General features: G+C 38.1%; 1 protein-coding gene across 1 annotated transcript in view; it reads left to right on the top strand.

The window, feature by feature from the left end:
* Positions 1 to 6,743: 6,743 nt before the first annotated feature.
* The window catches only part of LOC150089460 (torsin-1A-like), a 97,813-nt gene continuing 81,679 nt past the window's right edge, over positions 6,744 to 22,877 (top strand). The window contains exon 1 of the mRNA XM_090389989.1: positions 6,744 to 6,839. The gene's annotated coding sequence lies outside the window, so the exon portion shown is untranslated. The remainder of the gene's footprint in view (positions 6,840 to 22,877) is intronic.

Below are 22,877 nucleotides of genomic sequence, written 5' to 3' on the forward strand. Positions count from 1 at the left end.
AAAAAATAATAAAAATAAATAAAAATTCCTTCTCTGTGGCCTACTCCAAAGGGGGAAAAAAACCCGAAAGGAAGAGAAATAAAATTTAAAAAAAATAGCTAAAATAAAAAAAAATTATAATAAAAACCGAAAGGGGAAAAAAAAAAAAAAAAGAGATAAAGAAAAGAAAAGTATATCTTCCAGTTGTGCAACCATTAAGAACGGCAGCATCAAAACACCTCTATTAATCCAGCCAGATGGATTTTATCAACCTCGTGTCACTGGAATCATACTTTTCCTTAGTTCAAACACTTCTTTAACAAATACCTGGAACATCTGAAACTTACTACGGTCTCTTAAAAATATAGCTTCTTCTCCTGGAGCTATACTCTCAAGAATTTCACGTATTGTTGCCTGGCATTGTCATATATTCGACAATCATATAGTATCTGCTGCCATCCTTCTATGGCCCCGCAAAAACAAAGGTCCCTGTTATTTAGTCCTAATGCATATAATTTCTCATTCATTGGCCCGTGCCTGTTAACAAAAATGACGACTGTAAACCAATTGGGAACATTTTTATCATTAAGAAAAGTCACGTTCGGGATAAACAAGGTGGTCACTCTTCCAGTAGGTATGGTATCCCATCTTGTCTGCCATAAATTGATTACTTCATTCATACATCTTTTCTTTTCGCCTCTACAGTCAGAACGAATACTGATCTTTATATTAAAAAATTCTGTAGGAATTTCCCTCTTAATACGGTAGCCAAAATCACGATACAACAAATGTAGATCCAAGGGTAGTGCTCCGGCCAACACCTGCAGCACGGCAGTGCACAATGTTCTGCACACTGTTAGAATACCATGAAGCATGATGTGCTGTATGGAATTTAGTTTAGCCCGAACTAGCTATTTTAACTCTATGGAACCAGGCTTCTGCAGCGTACGTAGTTATAGGAAGGAATATTACCTCAGTAATACAGAAACAGTGTTTTATGTGATAGGCCCCAGTCAGACTTTAAAATTCTAATGATACCACCAGAAAATTTCCTTATTTTATTGCTTAAATATAATAAATGCTGGTGAAATGATAACTTAATGTCCGCAATAATTCCAAGCTACTTGGTATCAAGGACGATAGTTAACTGTACACCATTCAACTTGATCTGAGGAGGTCGATTTATGTCCAAAGCTATTTTAAATAACGTCATTTTAGTTTTGTAAGGTCGTTTGTCGTTTGGTTTTCAGGAGCATTAGCAACTAAGGCCATATTGCTCCGGGATATGCGGTGGTCATTCCCTGACCTTTCAGCATCCTCCGTATTTGGTGATGACGGGCTCTAACCCCGGTCTAATCAAGAAGCGTGTGCTACGCACTGCTGCTCCTTCACACCTGGCTACGGAGGCGCCTTTTTTAGTAAGGACTAATAGCAAGCTTATGGTTTTGAACCCAAGAACTTAAGCCTGTCAGCACACTACTAGCTCTCTGTTCTAAGAGTGAGCGAGATCGGCCTGCAATTATAATTGTCAGATCATCTGCAAATGCCATCACCTTACAATTCGGGAACGTGCAGACCAACCAGTTCTGTAAGACTAGGTTACAAATAAGGACACCCTCTCAAAACTTGTTTTCCTAGATGAAAGTGCTCAGAGTTCACTAGCATATATCTATTTGAAAAGTAACTGTTGAAAAGCATATATAATTCCTTCGAACAATTAGCGTTTCTTAACTGAGCCATCGCTGCCTCCCACCAAACTGTAACAAATGCCCCTTCGAAATCAACGTACATTGCTAATTCATATTTGGATGTAGAATTCTCAATATGCGTTCGAAACGGCACTAGACAATCTTCACTGGAGTGAACCCATATTGCTGAGGCGATATCATATCCTGCTGCATTAGCAGGTCGGTTACCCACAATAACATTAACCTTTCAAGGATTGTACCAATGTTTGCCAAAAGAGCGATCGGGCGATATAACTTAGGTTCAGATAGTGGCTTCCCAGGTTTTGTAAATAACTTCAATAATGCAATCTTCCACTGCGTTGGCAACGGCCTTTCTGTTAGACATTTGTTATACATTAATAAAAGGATATTAGGTAACGACTTATAGAACCTTGTTATAAATATATTCTCGACTAAATCAATTCCAGGACATTTTGTGAGATTAAGCTTCTTCAAAACTCCTATAACTTCATCCATCGTAAACTCCGCAGCATGTTGTCTAGCTACATAGAGCCGATTATCTCTACGTATACCAGCTTGATATTCAATATCTTCCTGAGGATCGTCAGTTGGAAATAGCTTACTTAAAATTATCTCAACGGAATCCTTCCACCCAATAGTCTCACTGATATCCGTGGTTAAAATATTAAACACTTCCCCATAACTGAATTTGTCACGTAATAGTTTATATAGTAAACCCCGCGGGTTAGAATTTCCCGAATCTTTCACAAAAAAGTTTCCATGTCCGCCGCTTTTGATCAGCTATCTTCCTACTTTGTTTTTTTAATGACAAATAGTTCTTCTGCAGCATTGCAACCTCGGAGGGGGACCAATGTCTGTGATTGATAATGTCTTCTAGCCTTATTACTGCTCGCCTTAATACTGTTAACTCTGAAGTCTACCAAGGACAGGATTTCGATCTAGCAACTTTCTTCTTACCAGCCTTGTACGCTGCTCTTGTAATTGAATCCTGTATAAATACAGCAAGAGAGTCAACCGAATACTATATTAACTGACTTTTCACTTATCACATCGAACACAGACCAATCTGCATTCGATGATGAGGGGAATGAAGGGATCCTCTTACCAAGAGAGGCTTGGTAAGAGGATCCCTTCATTCCCCTCAGTTCTGCAAATTGCAGTTTGCAGAATTCTGATGGGATCCTTCCACTTGTTCAGATTACGAACCTAAGGGGGCATAAATTCAAATTAAGAAAAGATAGATGTAGAATAGATGTGCAGAAATTTGCCTTTAGCCAGCGGGTGGTTAATTGCTGGAACAAACTTCCATCTGTCGTTGTGGAAGTTGATAGGTTAAATAAGTTTAAGGAGGAACTGGACAGGCATTTGGATGGAACGGTGTGATTTTTTTTTTGGCTGATGCTGCATAAGCTCATACATTTGCTTTCTTGCATCACATGCCACTACTACTATTAACTGAAGTAGTACTACTACTACAATCAATTGTTTTCAGTGAGAACCGAACCAACCTTGGCACTCAATATTGACTATCTAAAGTTGTAACATTTTTTGCATAAAAGGAGATAACTCTATGGTCACTAGATGTCCAGTCAGAAATGACCCGCTAATCATAGATGTAGTGTCGTAGGCCAGAAGTTACTATAGTTATATCAATGTTGTACTGCCCTGTTCCACAGGCTTTCCCGTTATAGTGTGCTTGCCGGATAACCTTTTTCACCTAACGATTAAGACAATCAAACTCAACATTCAATAAATAAAATAAAGCTACCGGGCAAGACTATCACTAACATTAATATTCCAGGAAACCTGGGTTTTATATGATCGTCTAGCAATTTATATTAGGACAATAAATTCTGTCCCCTCAAGGCTCACTCAGCTTGACACTGAGGACAAGCTCGCAGCATCGAGGATTCGCGTTTTGTCTATATTTTGGGCTCCTTTCTGTGTGATTCGGCTCCAAAGCACCGCAAAACTATGGTTCTTTTACAATAACTTATTCAGTGACTTATGTGTAACTAGAGAATGGTCAAGAGGCAGGAGTAAACAAACAAAACATGATTTATTAAACATACACACATATTACACTAAATGAATATACGGGATGACTTATTGCATCTTCATGTTAAAAGAGTATAACTCTATACCTTCGTCACTATATACTGAAAGTTACACAATGTACTATGGGTTAAAATATAAATGGTACATGTATATCAGTTGGTTGGCGTTCTTCATGTGACATTTGTAAACAGCCGCTACTCGTACTCTCAGGAACAGAAAAACATCTTGCTGGTCAAGTTGTGGGGTGCTAGTGTCTAATTAGCATGTGAATTCAACAATGACTAACAATATTACATTTAATAATGGGTCGCATTAATAATACATTTTAAGGTTCAAGTGCTATAAAACTCACCATTCGTCATGGTGTATACCTAGGAAGAGAAATGTCTGTTAGGGGCTTAATATTTAAGTAAACTGTAGGACTTGATGTTGGTCAATTTAGTTTGGTATGTGATCAAGCAACGAGGGACAACTTACCGACCATCTTCTGCCTCATATCAGACATTTTAGATTCCTCACAACGATCCATCGGATATTCCTCTTCTTACTTCATACGATACGCCATTCTCCCCTAAAACTTCGCTACCGCTTTTCCACCACCGCTCTAAGACATCAGAATACGCAACCAACCACAATCACACCTTTCTTTGTCTTCATTCGATATATATATATATATAGATCCCCCTCTTTCGAGCCTACCCCCCCGCATTGGCTCGGGTTAATTTTGTCTGGGGGAAGAAAATACAGGGACTGTCATCTAGGAGACCTGACATAATCAAAATGGAATTCATGAGGGGCATGGGAGAACTTAATATTTGTATCAGGTTGCTTCTCTAGACTGTCCAGCGGTAATCACTAGATCTAAAGTCTGATCAGTTCAACTTATTTTTAGATAACAATCACGAATGACGACGTCTCGCTACTAACTAGCGGACACGTAACGGTGGTGTAATGTTTCACGACTCCTTTTCTCGTGCGGCGTCAATTATACGTGAAAACGAAAGTAAAACACAGCCTTCCCCCGATCGTTTCACACATACAGCCAGTGCAACAAGTATGGGGTATCTGCTCTCACTGTAAAGGTGAACCAAACTAAGTAAAACTGAAGACATTTTCACAGCCCCCATAGGTCCAGAGAATGTGGCCTGCTGATTGGATATATTGATCACCTACAAATTGTGATTAATATAAATTATTCTAGCAGACGACCTCTCCCATCTGTTGTAGAACTATTCCATAGACTTGATTTAGCATTTGCATCAGTGGTGATTATTACGTGATTAGGCTTTAACATAAATAATGCATGTTCCAGGTAATCTATAGAGCTATTAAAATCCATTGATGGAGGACAATATAATGAAATAAAATAAAATTGCAATGTTGTTGTTGCAATCATCACGCACATTGATTAACAACCATTGATTATGTGGCACATTGATTACCAACCCGTTTATCACCACAACGTCTAAATCGTGGTTGGTTACCAGGTTACCACGATTCCTGATTTGGGCTCTTCTTTTACAGGCTGCACTCAGAGGATATCCCTGTATCTTAAAGCTTTGCTTTAAGATACAGGGATATCCTCTGAATGCAGGAGTTGTGAGTGCACCGATTGAATCCTGGCCCAATACGGTTCTTGTACGGATACTATATCAATCAAATTCTCCTCCATTGACTTCCTAATTTCATGTCACCAGCCTAGAATGTTGGCCGTTTATCTGCATGATTTTAATTCCTGAAGAACCATGAACTCTATCCACCACAGAATCATGTGCAGATCCTCTTGTAAGTTTATTAGCTCCATTCGATTGTTGATTATTTCGATTATTCATTGGCCGTCCTTATTTGTATCAGTTCCATAGCCCCTAAATATTCCGGATAAGGAGAATCCCTGCCGAGTGGTGAAGTTCACGAAATACGGTTCTTCGACCTTATTGAGACACTCTGATAGTACATGCCTGTCTCTTGCGAAATGGCCACAAGATGGGAAGGTCTGAGAGCAATATTTTTTCATAAATCCATACCCAAGGCATAGGAAGCACCTGGAGACTATCGCAAACGACCTGTACCTGCTGGAAGTAACATTCAAGTAAATTCTATCCAAGGTAGAGATAAGTTTATACAATTGTGGGGAGATACTAACTACCCAATGCCCTGTTAGAGTTCTTCTGTTCTTAGTTGTAGAGCTGAAGGTTATATCCCTTTTGACTTCATCCCATGTAATACCAAACTCTTCTAAATTTTTACAATATAATTCTTCTAGTATCTCATCCTGACTCAAGTCTTTGGGAACATCATAAATGATTAAGGCTGGATTATCTTTTCTAGGAACCACCGTGGCAATTCCTGCTACAGCTAAAGAATCTGACGTTGAATTATTTATTAAATCAACTTTTGATGCTGTTTCTAGTAAAACTCCTTTGTTACGGACTAATTTTGATGGCTTAACTTTAATCGGCTTAAATTCAATTTTCATTGTATTCGCAGCTGCAGACTCAATCATCAGAAATCCTTTGTCGTGCCAGTTCCAAAGTTCTTTTATATTCACAGCAGTTGGGATCTTTAATAGAATGCTGTAAGTTTCTTTTGCACCTTTTCCAATTTATACAACAAGGGGATTCCTCTTTATTCGGGCATTCTGAGGCACAGTGCACACAAGCTGGAGATGTGTAGCTGGATATCATAATTTTTCTTGGTGACTCCTTTACTTCTGACTCTCTCTCTCAGGGTGACTCGTGGAATTTTTTTGGCTGGTGCAACATAAGCCTCAGGCTTCCTTGTACCATATGGCTAATAATAATAATAATAATAATAATAATAATAATAATAATACAATAGATACAGTACAATACAAATAGATACAGTACAGTATACAAATAGATACAGTATACAAATAGATACAGTACAATACAAATAGATACAGTACAGTATTTTTTCAAATACTGTACTGTATCTATTTGCATCTCTGTAATAGTTTTCAAAGTTTTCTTCCGAGAGGAGGAGCTAGGTTCGGTCGCGAAATATGAACGTTGTTTTGATCGTTCGATTCTATAGTTCGGGTTGGTAAATGCAAGTTTTTTCTTTTAATTTAAAGTAAGTATTTCCTTATGAAGTAAGTTCAGTCATGCAAGAGAGTATTGTGAGATATTTTCATTTTAACTGTTACTCTGTTCGAAATATACGATAATAGATATAAATTTGTAATCAATTGGAGAGAGAGTGAGTGTTGACTTTCTTCTTGATTGTGATTGCCTTGCGCGCAATCGGATGCCTTTTGCCTAAAACAGTCCTTTAAATATGATCGAAAATATTTAATGAAAAAGAAATTAGACGAAATAAATGTTTATAATTTTAATTATTTTAAATTTGATTTTTAAATAAATTTTCACTGTTATGTCCTTTTTCTCCGTTTTTGATCCTGATTTTGCCCTTGCGTTTCATTTTTGCTTGTTAACCCCAAATATGAGAGGAGGAAAGGCATATAAAATGCAGTACAACACAATACAGGCATTTTGCCTGTATTGCGACTTTATAATTTAAATACTTGATTTCGTGGAAACAAAGTGGAAACATCGGCTATTCTAGGTATCTAGAATAGCCGATGTTTCCACTTCGGCTATTCTAGGTATTTTCGTGGAAACATCGGCTATTCTAGGTATCTAGGCTTTATTTTTACTGAAAATAGGAGACTAAAATTAGTTCTGTGGGTGATTCTCCACAAGAAACACACAACACAGTATACTGGACGCCATGCCAGTGTGTGTGTGAAGTACTATATCTGGCAGACCTACCAGAAGCTTTGTCCACAAGAAAAATATTCTAATGACATTTAACATGGCAAAATCTTCTGTCATGATGTCAGAGAACCATGTCAGTCTACATTGTCACTACCTAAAGAGAATAGAATTGAAAGAAGAATAAGCCATTCATCATAGTCCTAAAGCAAACAGAAATAAGAGCAAAGTTACAGCCCTTCCAGCCCCATCTCCATCTGTTCTTTTTTGTCCATGAATAAGATCCCCCCCCTAGGTCAGTGGTTCCCAAACTGCTGAGATTTATGGACCCCTTCAAAAATAAAAACAAGTTTGCGGACCCCTTCAAAAAAGAAAACCCTGTATGAACACTGGGTTTTCTGAAAAGAAAATTCAAAGGTTAAGAAAGTGTGAAACAACTCAACTTTATTCTTATTTTTATACAGATACATAATAATAACAACAATTTTATTTATCATCAATTTACTATACATAGAATGAATAATTTGAAATATGTATTTTTTTAATTGAAATATGTATTTGAAATATGTACCCAGGGGTCTGCAGACCCCAGTTTGGGAAATGCTGCTCTAGGTCATCCAGTAGCCACATTGCACAGGAGGTTCCCAGTCCATCTCTCACAAAATTGCATAAATCTGTATTGACTGCCACAAGACATGCAGCTCCCCACAGCAGGCTGTGACATCATTCCTAGCCAGTTCCCATTCTAACAAATGGACAGAACTGCAGTTTGTTTGAAATGATGTAGGTGCCCACCTGAGCAAATAATGCAACAGTTACCATGACACTAGCAAGAACAGACCATTTTTTGCTGAGCTGGATATCAAGGCAGATGTGCACAACCAAACATAGGTTCTAGGACTGTAGGTCAGACACACAATATTAATTAATTTAAATTTTCTGTTTATTCTCCGGCATGACAACCTGGTCAGTAGACTACAATAAATCATCAATACAAATATTTATTGTATTTAGTAGTCACAGGCTTGAAGCCCGGTCCATTCAAGGAATGCGTGCTATGTACTCTCGCTCCTGACCACTCGACTATGTCAAGCCTATGTAAGTCATCTCCCCCTTTTTCCTGAGGACATGATGAGAAATTCAAGAATTCAAAATGTTTGGGAATATAACTGTTTTGGAAAGTTAATGTAATCCATATTGAATCAAGTTTTAATTTCACTAAATTTGACTTTGTGTCTGCATTTAACAGAGATTTCATTTCAGCATTTTGTACCACTTAAACAAAATGTTACCACCTATTGCAAATCAACATCTGTGAATTCAGTGGCCTGTAGTGTACCTCCATACTAAATGAATGGATGATTGGCATATTTGCTTGCTGTTTGAGCAATTGAAAACATTGATACATTTGCAATTTGTACTTGTACAAAGCACAAGGCGTAATAGGCTACGGATTGGTAATTCACCATAAGATTACCAGTGATATATCATCATATTTTTCCATAGTAGTAAAACTATAGAAGTAGTGTAAATGGCATTGATTTAATTGTATCTCATACTGTGACTACCTTCCCAACAAGTTACCACGTATTGCACTACCTCGAATAAGTAACACTTCACCAATGGAGAAGGCTTGTTACTTATTCGAGGTAGTGCAATACGTAGTAACTTGTGAAGGTAGTCAAAATATGAGATACAATTAAATTGATGCAATTTACGCTACTTCTGTAGTTTTACTACTACGGAAAAATATAGTGATATATCACTGATATTCTTATAGTGATTTGCAATTTGTGAAATTCAAGTCATTAACAGTGTAATATTTCCATTGTTCTGCTCTTTAACCCTCTGTATACCAACTCCTTTTTGTCAACATTGTCATTATATATATATATATATATATATATATATATCCTTATTTAGTAATATATGCACACTGGCCAAAAATGTACAAACAACTGGCTGAAAAACATAACTTCCAGCAAAATATCGTGTAGCTGCGACAAAGTTGAAGGAAGAGGATTTTGTTGCCAAATAGCTCTCTCCAGCATATCCCACACATTCTCAATAGGATTGAGATTAGGTGACTGTGGTGGCCAGGGAAGATGGTGGAAATACATGTCACATTCTTCTAACCATTCTAGCATGATGTGCTGTTGCATTGTTATCCATAAAGTGGCCATCACCTTCGGGAAAAAAGTGTGACATTGCAGTAGATGCGATACAAAATTCAGGTACTCCCTGAATGACATTCGACCTTCCACCAGTGACAATGGACCCAGTCCATGCCAACAAAACATTTCTCATACCATGATACTACCTCCAGATGCTTGGGTTGTTTTAACAAGGCAAGAAAGGCTCATCTCTTTGTGATGGTCTTGCCACACTCTTTGCCTACCATCAATTATGTTGTTCCCAGAACCACTGCAAGTGGATTTTTGTGTTTTTCTCTGAAACTAGTGACTTCTAAATAGGAAGGCAACTGCCAATACTCAGTTTCTTCAATTCCCTGCACATGATACATATTGAAATAGGGCAGTTCTGGACTTTGTTGAATTGAGATGTTATTTGCTGGTCAGTGGATGTCTTTTTCCGTACAGTCCTTAGAGTACAGAGGCTTTGCTTTTGCTTCTTGATTAGACCGGGTTCGAGTCCGTGAGCCACCAAATACAGAGGATGCGGAAAGGTCAGGGAATGACCACCGCATATCCCCGGAGCAATATGGCCTTAGTTGCTAATGCTCCTAAAAACCAAATAACATAACAACAACAACAGCTTTGCTCTTGAAGTACAATGAAACCTTTAATGTACACCACACCTTGCTGTTGACACTTGGGCTTGTGTCCTGGTCATAAATATTTGAAATTACATGTTAAGCGACCTCTCTAAAGCAGTCGCTCTCTAGTACAGATGCAAATACTGTGATGATAGCTATCTTTTTTGATTTTTTCAACCTTCCTGCAGTGGACACTTAGATGTTTTCAAGGGTAACATTTTGAATGAATATGTTCATTGCTGGTGACACATGTATTCGTATGGCTTCATTTATCCCCAAAGGCAATTGAACATCAAGGTTGTTACAGTAACAGTGACACTAATTGGACTTCTGATAACCACAGATTACTTGTGGAGTAGATTGCAGAATATATAATTAATGTGCTCAGCAGTTTTGATATAGAGTTTACAAACTTCGTTTTGACTGTCTGTAGCAGTTCACTGGTGTGTGCATCACTTAGCAAGGAAATAAAATTGTAAACGTGAAAGATGCGGTTGCTGAGAAAGGGGAGAGTTTTAGTGTGAATGTGAGAATGCAGTTGCAATACAGTACTGTACAACAAATTTAAAAAAAAAAAAAATTAAAACCCAATGGACTCTAATGCATTTGCATTAGCCCCTCTACAAATGTATGCTATATTAATAAAACTGTCAGTCAAATTTAATTGGACACTGATTAAACCCTCTCCTTAATCTATCACCACTAAACATATGCAATGTCTGGATCTTCAAAGTATAAGAAAAGCGACTTACATATCTGGTGCTGCCATATCCAGGTGGTCAAGTAAAAAGGGTGCATAAGTACACATGCCTTGAGTGACTGAGGTTCAAACCCATGACTGAATAAAAGTTTGTGGATAACCATGGAAATGTTTGAAAAAACAAATGAGTGCACACGGAAAGGTGGTTTTGTTTGTAAAGCAGGGAGTGCTAAGCACTGAGCAGGAGCCATTTTAAAAAGCTGATAAGTAGACTTTTTTATTACTTAGAAATTTTTGGTTTTTGATATCTTTTTTTGTTTAAAATTAGTAGTGCAGTTATTGTGTTTGTGTGATAAAGTAGGTGATATTGTTTCTTACTTATTCAAATTATTCAAAACAATTGTTGAAGTAAGAGAGAATTCTGCTGCCAGTGTCCATTGCATCAATATAAGCATTATGCCAATTGAAACCGTACTCTTTCTTGAACAACACACACATAAGGGGATATAGACTTTAATTGAAAAAGGATAAATAGCTGCAAGATGTGTGAAAATTTGCTTTCAGCCAGAGAGTAATTGATTGTTGGAACAAACTACCAGCTTTTGTTGTGGAAGTGGGTAGTTTGAATCAATTAAAGGAAGATTTAGACAAATTATTAGTGCCTAGTTAGTAACCGATGAGTTGGGTTTTTTTTAGCATTTAGCATTAGTAGAGGCATTTGATGCAAGAAAGCAAGCTTATGCAGCATCAGCCAAAAAAAAAAAAAAAAAAAAAAAAAAACAACTTCCACTTCACCCCTCTGTTCGTTCAAAATACCTGTCCAGTTGAGCCTTAAACTTATTTAGGCTATCAACTTCCACGACAAGGGATGGAAGTCTGTTCCACCAACCAACCACCCGCTGGCTAAAGGCAAATTTCCGCACGTCTATCCTACATCTGTCTTTCCTCAATTTGAATTTATGCCCTCTCAGGTGATTATTCTGAGCGAGAGGAAGAATCCCATCAGCATTGAGCATGCCCAAACCATTCAAGGCTTTATACACCTCTATCAGACCACCTCGCTGGTGCCTAGTCTCCAGACACTGTAATTTGCAAAACTTAAGCCTTTCTTTGTAGAGCACCCCTTTGTTCCATTCACTAATCTTGTTGCCCTTCTCTGTACTCGTTCCAGCAGCTCTACATCCTTCTTGAAATGAGGCCTCCAGACCTGTATACAGTACTCTAGGTGTGGCCTGACCATTGCCTTATACAAAGGAATAATCATCTCCTTATCCCTGCTAGAAAAATTCCTATATATCATTGACAATACACCATGAGCTACTCTTGCAGCCCGTCTGCACTACTCAGAGAACTTCATATCTGCCTGCACAACCACCCCCAGGTCCCTTTCATTCTCTACCACTGTCAGTGTAGTACCACAGAGTTGATACGTTGCTCTGGGGTTGCTGTTTCCCATGTGTAGTACTTTACATTTGTCAATGTTAAACTTCATTTGCCACCTCTCAGCCCATCTGCTCAACCTTTCCAGATCCTGTTGCAGCAGCATAGTGTCAGTAGCGTCCTTGACAACCCTGCCTACCTTTGTATCGTCTGCAAACTTCGACATTAAGCTTGATATACCATCATCAATATCATTTATAAATACAGAAAACAATAATGGACCCAACACTGAGTCCTGAGGGACTCCGCTAATAACATTAGTCCACGACGAGCAGTGTCCATTGATTACCACTCTCTGTCTTCTCCCCCTCAGCCACCCCTTTATCCACAGCAGCAATTTGCCTCCAATGCCACACTGCTCCAATTTGTGCAGCAGTCTTCCATGTGCAACAGTATCAAAAGCCTTTCTAAGATCCAAGTAAATAATATCAAAGTTATTCCCTGCATCCAGTTTCTTTGTGACTGCATCATAGTATCCAATCAAATTGGTCAGGCAAGACTTCCCCTTAACAAAACCATGCTGTGTCCGAGCTATAACTGAAGTCTTGTCTAAATGATCCTGCAGTGCTTCTTTAACTAGTGCCTCCATTAATTTTCCTGGAACAGAAGTTAAACTCACAGGTCTATAATTACTTGTGTCAGCCTTTGATCCTCCTTTGTGAATTGGGGTCACATTTGCACATCTCCAGTCTGTGGGTACCTCCCCTGAGTCCAAGGAAGCTCTCATAATTATGGCTAAGGGTTTGCTTACTTCCTCTGCTGCCTCCTTTAATATAACTGGATAGATCCCATCCACCCCAGGTGCCTTTCTTGTGTTTATCTTCAACAATTTCTCCTCCACTTTACTCACAGTTATTACAAGATTCTCTTTGAATACACCTCTGGCTTTCCCCTCGCTAAATAACTCCTCATGTGTGAATGTCGATGCAAAATATTCATTTAGTTTGTTAGCTACCTGAGCAGGATCATCAACAGTTGATCCATCGATATCAAGTGGACCAATCTGATTCATCCCCTTCCTTCTAGAGTTTACATAAGTAAAGAACTCTTTGCTGTTTTTCTTTGCATCCCTTGCCAAAGATTTCTCGCAATCTGCCTTCGCTTGCCTAACCTCCTTGGTAACTTGGTTACAGATCAACTTGTATCTATCATAGGCTTCTGTGTCATGTGTTAATTTGTATGTATCCCATACATGTTTCTTCTCTGCCATATGCCTCATTAGTTCATCTGACATCCATTTAGGCCTAAACCTTGAACAATATTTCTTAGTTGGTATGTAAAGCTTAGTAGCTTCCAAGATAAGTTCTTTGAATGCTTCCCATTTTGAATGCTGTTGGTAACATCATCAGTTGGTCCCACTGTATAGAATTTAAATACTGTCTCAGTCCATCGTAGTCGCCTTTACGAAAGCAATAACCCTTCCCTTTACCCCTAATGGTAGTTACCTCTTTGAGTAAATCCCACTTCAGCACACTGTTATCACTGCCACCTAGTGGTTCATTTATCTGCAGATTCTTAATGCATAAAGAATCACTGCTGATAATCAAATCAAGAGTATTCCTCCCTCTAGTTTCCTCCCGAACATGCTGATGTAGAAAACAATCATCCAATAAATCTACAAAAGCCTTGCTAGTGTGTGAGTGACCAGCCCCCAAATTCCAGTCAATATCTGGGAAATTAAAATCCCCCATTATAAGACTCTCTGATTTACTGGCCCACTCTATTTCCCTGTACAGTTTCTTATTATAGTCATCAGAGTCATTGGGCCTATAGCACACTCCTACTCTCAATTTTGATCTTTTTTTTTTTTTTTTTCAATGCTGTATAATCTTGCATTGTGCCACTGCTAACACTAATATAAAAAATATTTAATATTCCTGTATGTAATTTCTTAGGGATATAATTAATTTTAGAAGTGTTTTTTTTAAACCAAATTTATAAAAATACAAATGTGATTTTTTAACATAACTGTGATAACATAACTTAAATATGTAGTAGAGTGTGTTTAGTGTCAAACGGCTCTAGGGGTTTCTCCCATCTCTCCATACTATACATTTTGGGTGTGAAACAACACTGTCAATGCCAGAGGTTTAAAGGTGTATGGATTTTGTATACGTGTAGTGTCGTTAAGTATGTAGTATGTACTGCTGTTGCATAACCTGGGAATGGTGTAGCACTATCATTGTTCTTATGTATCTATAACCATAAAACCATTTGAAAGCCTGCCATGCCTTTTAATTCTAATGCATTTTTCAAAGATTTCATCCTGCAGAGCTCTCGCTGATTTGAGGCCCCATGAAGATTCCCTCTTTTACTTTTGTGGCACTGATGTTTCGAAATTTCTCACTTAAGTGATAAATCCTCTTGAATTCATATTACTCATTGCTCTCATAAAATTCTTCATTAGGCAAGGTTAATGTGGAGAGGTGTAAGGATAATCCTCAGTGTCCACTAATTGAACATTGCACAGTATTCATTCCTAGCTCTTTTGCTTCTTTGAGGCCAGTCAATGTGTCATGTAGCAGGTCATGGTTGAATGGCTATCCCATAGGTATAAGAAAACAACATTTTGTGATGCCTACTTGCATGCCTATTAACATAACATGACTTTGAGAGTAATCACATCTTTTCCATTAAAAATTGCTGTGTTGAATTGCTTCTAGTAGTTCATGTTATACTATGTGTCATTTACATAAACAGAGTGGGTAGTAGGGATGGCTTTAAGTTACTGTTATGCAAGAGAACAGCTTTCAATCTTTACTGTGAGGAGTTGAAGAGGTGCCATTCAGATGTAATGTGTACTTTTGACAATTCCCTAAAAACTCCATTGATATCATCGCAGTAGAATAGCATACCGTTTACCATAAAGAATATTGCTGAAACTTGAGGTTTTTTTTTTTTTTTCAATAGTAGTACACTTTGACATTCTTCATAATTGAGCATTTCTGCTTTTTACTTGAGGTGAGAAGTTGGACCTTTATCTTTAAGAGGGCTAGATTTCTAACCAGCTGATTCAACTCATTTTTGGTACACAACTCGAGCTCAGTGATTCTCTGGATCAGGTGAAGTTCGAAGGTCTCTGCCGGTCGTGCCTTCATCCCATCCCATTCCATTTCATTTTCTGAAGAATGTAGTCCATGCTGTGGAGCTGCTGGAATTGGCATTCTGTCATCATGAAGGATTGTCTCACGACCAAATCCAGGTTTGGATAAGCAAGCTTGCACTAATTCATTTCTGAAACCAGTTGCATTCACATTACAAAAATAACAATCACCATCGTGGTCTTTTGATTTGCTCCATATCATGCATATGGTAAATGACATCAACTTTTTCTTTTTGTTCAAGCAGTCACATAATCCATTTTGAACAAGTCATACTTATAATAATATTATGTGCCTGTGCCTTATCCTGGTCATCTAGAGCAGTGGTTCTCAATGGGGACCATGCCGTATTTCTGAGGGGACACAGGTAAAAGTCGTAAAATTGGGGGCCATGGAAACTGTTAAGTGGGCTACGAAAAGTTCGCTTCTAAAATAAAATTATTACTGATATAAAAAAGAAATTATTGAGATCAGTAAGAATCTTACTAAACTAAGGGACAGTAATATTATTGTAATATGTTTTGTTAGGAGCATAATTGTATATTGTGAATAAACAAAATATTATGAGTAAAAATTCTATTATAAATAAAGATTGTAGTTAATAAACCCCTTTTTTATTATTAATATTCCTTATATTATAAACAAATAATACATGTTATAAATAAAAAGTGCAGGTGATAAAGTACATATTTATTATAAATATTATTTATTATAATTAAACAATATGAGGGGTGGGGCCACAGATGAATGAAACTCAGAAATGGGCCACGAGCAAAAAAAAAAAAGATTGAGAACCACTGATCTAGAGGACAGTCAAAGTATAACTGGTAAATTTTCTAAATACAGTATATGTTCTGATTCTACCCATGATGATTTAGTTAGGAAAGAGCAACACACATAGTAGAATTTGTTGCTGTGATTTTTACCCCTTTGAAGCATGATGATGAATGTGTTTCTGTAATTCATTGGATCTTACCTGAACCAATTTATAATCATTTCATAAAATTAAAAGGATATAGCTATATTCAAACAATTACATTAAATATGAATGTAAAAACAATAATAATAAATAAATAATTATATTCATGTGTGTTCGCTGTATATGTAGATGTGTAATTAGTCTCATCACAAAAATTAGACATGCTAAAGGAAAACTGAAAACAGATTTGGAATTGCCATTCAAAGAGCTATCTAGTCAACATGTTTTCTTTACTTTTTTTTTATCTGATGAAAAATAATTGTTGACCCTTGTAATATAACAGCAGCTACACACTGAGGTGAAATTGATTCGTGCACTGCTTCTACTGGGGCATTCAACAACCTGGAAAGCAAGCTGTGGCGGGGATTACTAGACCTGCTGGATGTCTACATGGGCTGTATTAGAATTACTAAAGCATCAAAAAAAGATTCATATATACTTGCTTGTACGCTGATGCTAAAAGTGCAGTGAATAAATTTGAGATGTTAGCTAAGTCATGAAATGTGAACGATATTGGAAACACGATGCTGCTTGGACATAGGAGATGCAGAATTTGAATATGGTGAGTACAATGTGTGCAGAGATAGCTGGGAAAGAACGTATGCTCTTTGTTAAGATGCACAGAGGACTGGAGGCAGTACATGCAGTTGACATGGGCGTAATGTTGAATCAATTTGGTGTGATACGTGCATTGGAAAATAAAAATGAGAGCAGAAATATGTTATTATAGACTAAATGATTGATGTTTATAATAAACAAAAAGAGTGTGCCTGTAAGATTATCTTACAATTGAGGATTTTATCTTTCTGGATATTGACTGGAACTTGTGGGTTGGTCACACATGGTAACAGAACCTTTTTTGTACTGATTGAATGGCTGTTTTCTACACCAGCATGTTAGAGAGGCAACAAACAAAAGCAGTGTTCTTGATCTAATTATGGGAGCGACCCTTAGTTCATTAAGAATCTACAGATAAGGGACCCACTGAGTAGTATTATTTGAGGCATATGATGCAAGAAAGGAAGCTTATACGGTATGAGCCTAAAAAAAAAAAAAACCTTCCCATTACTTCGCCCATTCAGTCACTCAAAATGTTTGTTAGTTCAGCCTTAAATTTATTTAAATTATCAACTTTCACAAAAACAGATGGAAGTCTGTTCCAGCAATGAACTATCTGCTGGCTAAAGGCAAACTTCTGCGCATCAATTCTACAACTGTCTTTCCTCAATTTGAATCTATGCCCCCTCCGGTTCTTAATCTGAGCAAGCGGATGTATCCCATCAGCATTGAGCCTGCTCAAACCATTCAAGGTCTTATACACCTCAATCAGATCACCTTGCAGGTGCCTAGTCTCTAGATCCTGCAACTGACAGAACTTAAGTCTTTCTTCATAAGTACACTCCTTGTTCCTCTCAGCAATCTTGTTACCCTTCTCTGTACTCGTTCTAACAACTCTACATCCTTCCTAAAATGGGGCCTCCAGACGTGTACACAGTACTCAAGTTGTGGCCTGACCATTGCCTTATACAAAGGGATAATAACCTCCTTGTCTCTACTAGCAAAATTCCTATATATCATTGACAAAACTCTGTGACCTGCTCTGGCAGCCCGTCTGCAGTGCTCAGAAAACTTCATATCTGACTGCACAATTATCCCCAGATCTTTTTCATTCTCCACCTCCCCGAGTGTAGTACTACACAGTTGGTACATTTCTCTTGGGTTACTGCTACCCATATGCAGTACTTTGCATTTGTCAATGTTAAACTTCATATATTCAGTTGCCACTTCTCAGCCCATCTGCCTAACTTCTTTAGATCCTGTTGCAGTAGCATACTGTCTTTACTGTCATTAACAACCCAGCCAAACTTTGTATCATCTGGCGCCTCCGTAGCCAGGTGGGAAGGAGCAGCAGTGCGTAGCACACGCTTCTTGATTAGACTGGGGTTCTAGCCCGTCACCACCAAATACGGAGAATGCGGAAAGGTCAGGGAATGACCACCGCATATCCCGGAGCAATATGGCCTTAGTTGCTAATGCTCCTAAAAACTAAATAACAATAACAATAACAATTGTATCATCTGCAAATTTGGACATTAAGCCTGATATATCTTCATCGATGAATACAAAAAACAAATAAGGGCCCAGCAACGAACCCTGGGTGAACTCCGCTAATAATATTAGTCCACGTATAGCAGTGTCCATTTATTACCATTCTCTGACATCACCCACTCAACCATCTCTTTATCCATTACAGCAACTTGCCCTTAATGCCATATCGCTTCAATTTGTACAGCAGTCTTTCATGTGCAACAGTATCAAAAGCTTTCCTGAAATCCAAGTATATGATATCAAAATTATTTTTTGCATCCAGTTCCTTTGTGACCACATTGTAGTATCCAGCCAAATTGGTCAGACAAGACTTCCTCTTAACAAACCCGTGATGGGTTTGAACTACTACTGCAGTCTTGTCTAGGTGATCCTGTATCACCACTTTAACCAGTGACTCCATTATTTTCTCTGGAACAGAAGTTAAACTAACAGCTCTATAATTATTTGTGTCACCCTTTTCCATGGGTATCTCCCTTGACTCTAAGGATACTCCCATAATTATAGCTAAGGATTTACTTACATCCCTTGCTGCCTCCTTCAGTATAACTAGATAAATTCCATCTGCCACAGGTGCCTTTTTTATGTTAAACTACAACAATTTCTCCTCCACTTTGCTCTCAGTTATTACAAAATCACTTAGCTCACTTTTAGAGTTTGATAAACGTCTGGCATTCCCCTCCTTGAATAACTCCTCTGTGTGAATGTAGATGCAAAATACTCATTCATTTTTCAACTACCTGAGCAGAATCATCAATATCAAGTGAACCAATCTGATTCATCCCCTTCCTTCTAGAGTTATACATTAGTAAAGAACTCTTTGCTGTTTTTCTTTATATCCTTTGCTAAAGATTTCTCGTAATTTGCTTTTGCCTGCCTAACCTCCTTTGTGATTTGATTACAGACTAACTTATATCTGCGGTAGGGTTTTGTGTTCCCTGATAATTTATATGCATCCTGTGCATTTTTCTTCTCTGCCACAAGCCTCTTTTATTCATCTGACATCCATTTAGGCCTGAACCTTGAACAATATTTTTTAGTTGGTATGAAAAGCCTAGTAGCCTCCAAGATTAAGTCCCTGAAGGCTTCCCATTTAGAATTCACTGTTGGTAACATCATCAGTTGATCCCACTGTATAGGATTTAAAAACTGTCTGAGACCACTGTAGTTGCCTTTATAAAACAAAAACCCTTCCCTTTACACTTGATGTTAGTTACATCTTTAAGTAAATCCCACATTACTACACTGATCACTGTCATCTTGTGATTCCTTTATCTGAAAATTCTTTATGCATGAATAATCATTGCTGATAATGAGATCAAGAGTATTACTCCCCCTGGTTGCCCCTCGAACGTGTTGCTGTATAAAACAATCCTCAAATAAATCCACAAAAGTGTTGCTAGTGTGCGAGTGACCAACTCGCTAGTTCCAGTTAATATTTGGAAAGTTAGAATCTCCCATTACAAGACATTCTGATTTCCTGCCCCACTCGATTTCTCTGTACAACTGTTAATTGTAATCATCAGAGTCATTAGGCCTATATAACACTCCTACTCTCATTTTCCCTTTTCCAGTGTTTGTGTCACACCAAACAGACTCAGCATTGCACTGTTCACCCATGTCAACTGGATGCACTTCCTTAGATTTTGTGTTTCTTAACTAACAGCATAACCCTCCACCCTTCCTACCCTGTCTATCCTTTTTGTACACATTGTACTCCCAAAATTCCAATTCTGCACTGCTTATATTTGTGTGACATCATGTCTCTGATATCCCAACAATATCAGCCTTTGATGCCTTGATCAGCACTTCAAATTCATCAAATTTATTTACTATACTTCTAGCATTGGTGTACATGCAAGTATACATGCACCTGTTCTTAATCTTAGTTACCATAACACAGCCCACAAATTTACTTGTTCCATAATTACTCCCAACAACTCTCTGTCTAGGCTGCTGCTCATTACAATAGAAGCAGTGCTAGAATCGCTTTCTCCTCTGCCTGTGGCTACTGTTAATCTTTTAGTCTGTGAATTCTGCCAAGCTAGCAGTTCTCGAACTCACTTAAAACTGCCTCGATAGCATCAGCAAATATTCTTGCACCCTTTCTATTTAAGTGTATCCCATCCCTGCAGTAGTCTCTCCTGTTAACAAGCACAGACCATGCTGAAAAAAATTCTACCCCATGCACCTTGCACAATCTCTCCAGGGCCGAATTGTTTGACAAGGCTCTCATCATATACTCGCTCCTATCGGGCAGAATTGCAGACACTTTCAAATTTAATCCTAACTCTTGACTCTTTTTCAGCATTGATTATAGATTGTTAAGTAAATCTGCAGATCTCTTACTCTTAAGGTCATTAGTGCCGACGTGTACAACAATATCACCTTTTATGATCTTAAAAGATGATATCGGCCCTACAACGTCATCAACTTTTGACCTTGCCAGACATACCCTGTTCTTGTTCCACCTATCCTTTTTGCGTAATATATTTCCGATCTCCCTGACAATGGAGTCACCAACAATAACTACAGGTCATGGGGTGTTGTCAATGATATACAGGAATTTTGCTAGCAGGGAAAAGGAGATGATTGTCCCTCTGTATAAGGCAATGGTAAGGCCATGCCGTGAGTACTGCGTGCAGGTCTGGAGGCCTCATTTTAGGAAGGATGTAGATTTGCTTGAGCGTGTACAGAGAAGGGCAACAATTTAGAGGGGATTGTTTTGTAATTTTTTTTTTTTTTTTTTTTTTTTTTTTTTGGCCAATGCTGCATAAGCTCATACACTTGCTTTCTTGCATCACATGCCACTACTACTACTTCCTGTGGGTGAGGGGAATGAAGGGATCCTCTTACCAAGAGAGGCTAAAGTTCTGCAAATTGCAGCAGCTGGAGACTAGGCACCTGCGAGGTGATCTGATTGGGGTGTTTAAGGCCTTGAATGGGTTGAGCACGCTGAATTCTGATGGGATTCTTCCACTTGTTCAGATTACGAACCCAAGGGGGCATAAATTGAAATTGAGGAAGGACAGATGTAGAATAGATGTGCAGAAATTTGCCTTTAGCAAGCGGGTGGTTAATTGCTGGAACAAACTTCCATCTGTCATTGTGGAAGTTGATAGGTTAAATAAATTTAAGGAGGAACTGGACAAACATTTAGAGGGGATTGTTTTGTAATTTTTTTTTTTTTTTTGCTAATGCTGCATAAACTCATACACTTGCTTTCTTGCATCACATGCCACTACTACTAATTTCTGTGGGACCAGTGCATTCTGCCTTGTAGATTACTGCTGTGTTGCCTGATACACAGGAGTGAGCTCTGGCGTTGAGTTGGGCAGCTGAGAGCTTGATGGGCCCCTCATTAATTTCTTCTAGGGCATCCGCCCTACACCTCAACCTCTCGTAGACACCCATCAGAACACTGAGTTGGCACCTAATTTCTTCACAGTCTCTGCACCTAGCACACACAAAGACATCCTCCTTGGCTCGATCATGTCCTGTTATAGACAGGTCTGCAAACATTTCACATTTCGCACATTTTCTTAGACTGTGATGTGTTGGAGAATCGCACCCTTTGGTTCTCCCACGAGCCACAGTACCACCTCTACCTTGTGCTCACTGCTTTGCTGCTCTAGTCTGGGTTGTGATTCCGTTTAAGTATAATTTAATTAACAATGAAATTTAATAATAGCATGTATCATAGTGTATTGATGTGGGATTTATTTGAAGTGTAACTGCTGTCTAGAGTAAAGGAAAGAACTTTTGCTTTCATCAAGGTGAGTACGATGGCCTTTTTTATGGGCAGTTTTTAAATCCTTTTCAGTGGGACTGGACCAATGTATTATTCCAGCTGAGAGAGATTCAAGGAGGTTTAGACCAAATGGATGTTAGATGAACTGTAGTGATGACTAGTGGCAGAGAAAAATGCATGGAACGATTATAAATTGTCAGGGGACACTGAATCCTATAGTAAGTAAGACTAGTCTGCAATCAATTCACTGTTATGCAGGCTGAAACAGATTACAAGAAGTCTTTGGCTGTGAACACAAAGAAAAATAGCAAAGAATTCTTTAAGTTGAAATTAGAAGGAAATGGGTGAATCACATTAGTCCACTAGATAAAAATGCCATAACTATTCAGATTTCTGATAACTTGAATAAATATTTTGTATCTACACACACATGTAGAGGTATTTAGTGATTGGTATGCCAACTTATAATTCACGGAAAATGATTTTGAGAGAGACGAAAGTGGAAGAGAAATTGTCGTTCATTGTTGTGATCTTTATTGTTTTC

The sequence above is a fragment of the Mastigoproctus giganteus genome, chromosome 2 (genome assembly GCF_048544385.1).
Source record: "Mastigoproctus giganteus isolate SK-2022 chromosome 2, ASM4854438v1, whole genome shotgun sequence".
NCBI lineage: Eukaryota > Metazoa > Arthropoda > Arachnida > Uropygi > Thelyphonidae > Mastigoproctus > Mastigoproctus giganteus.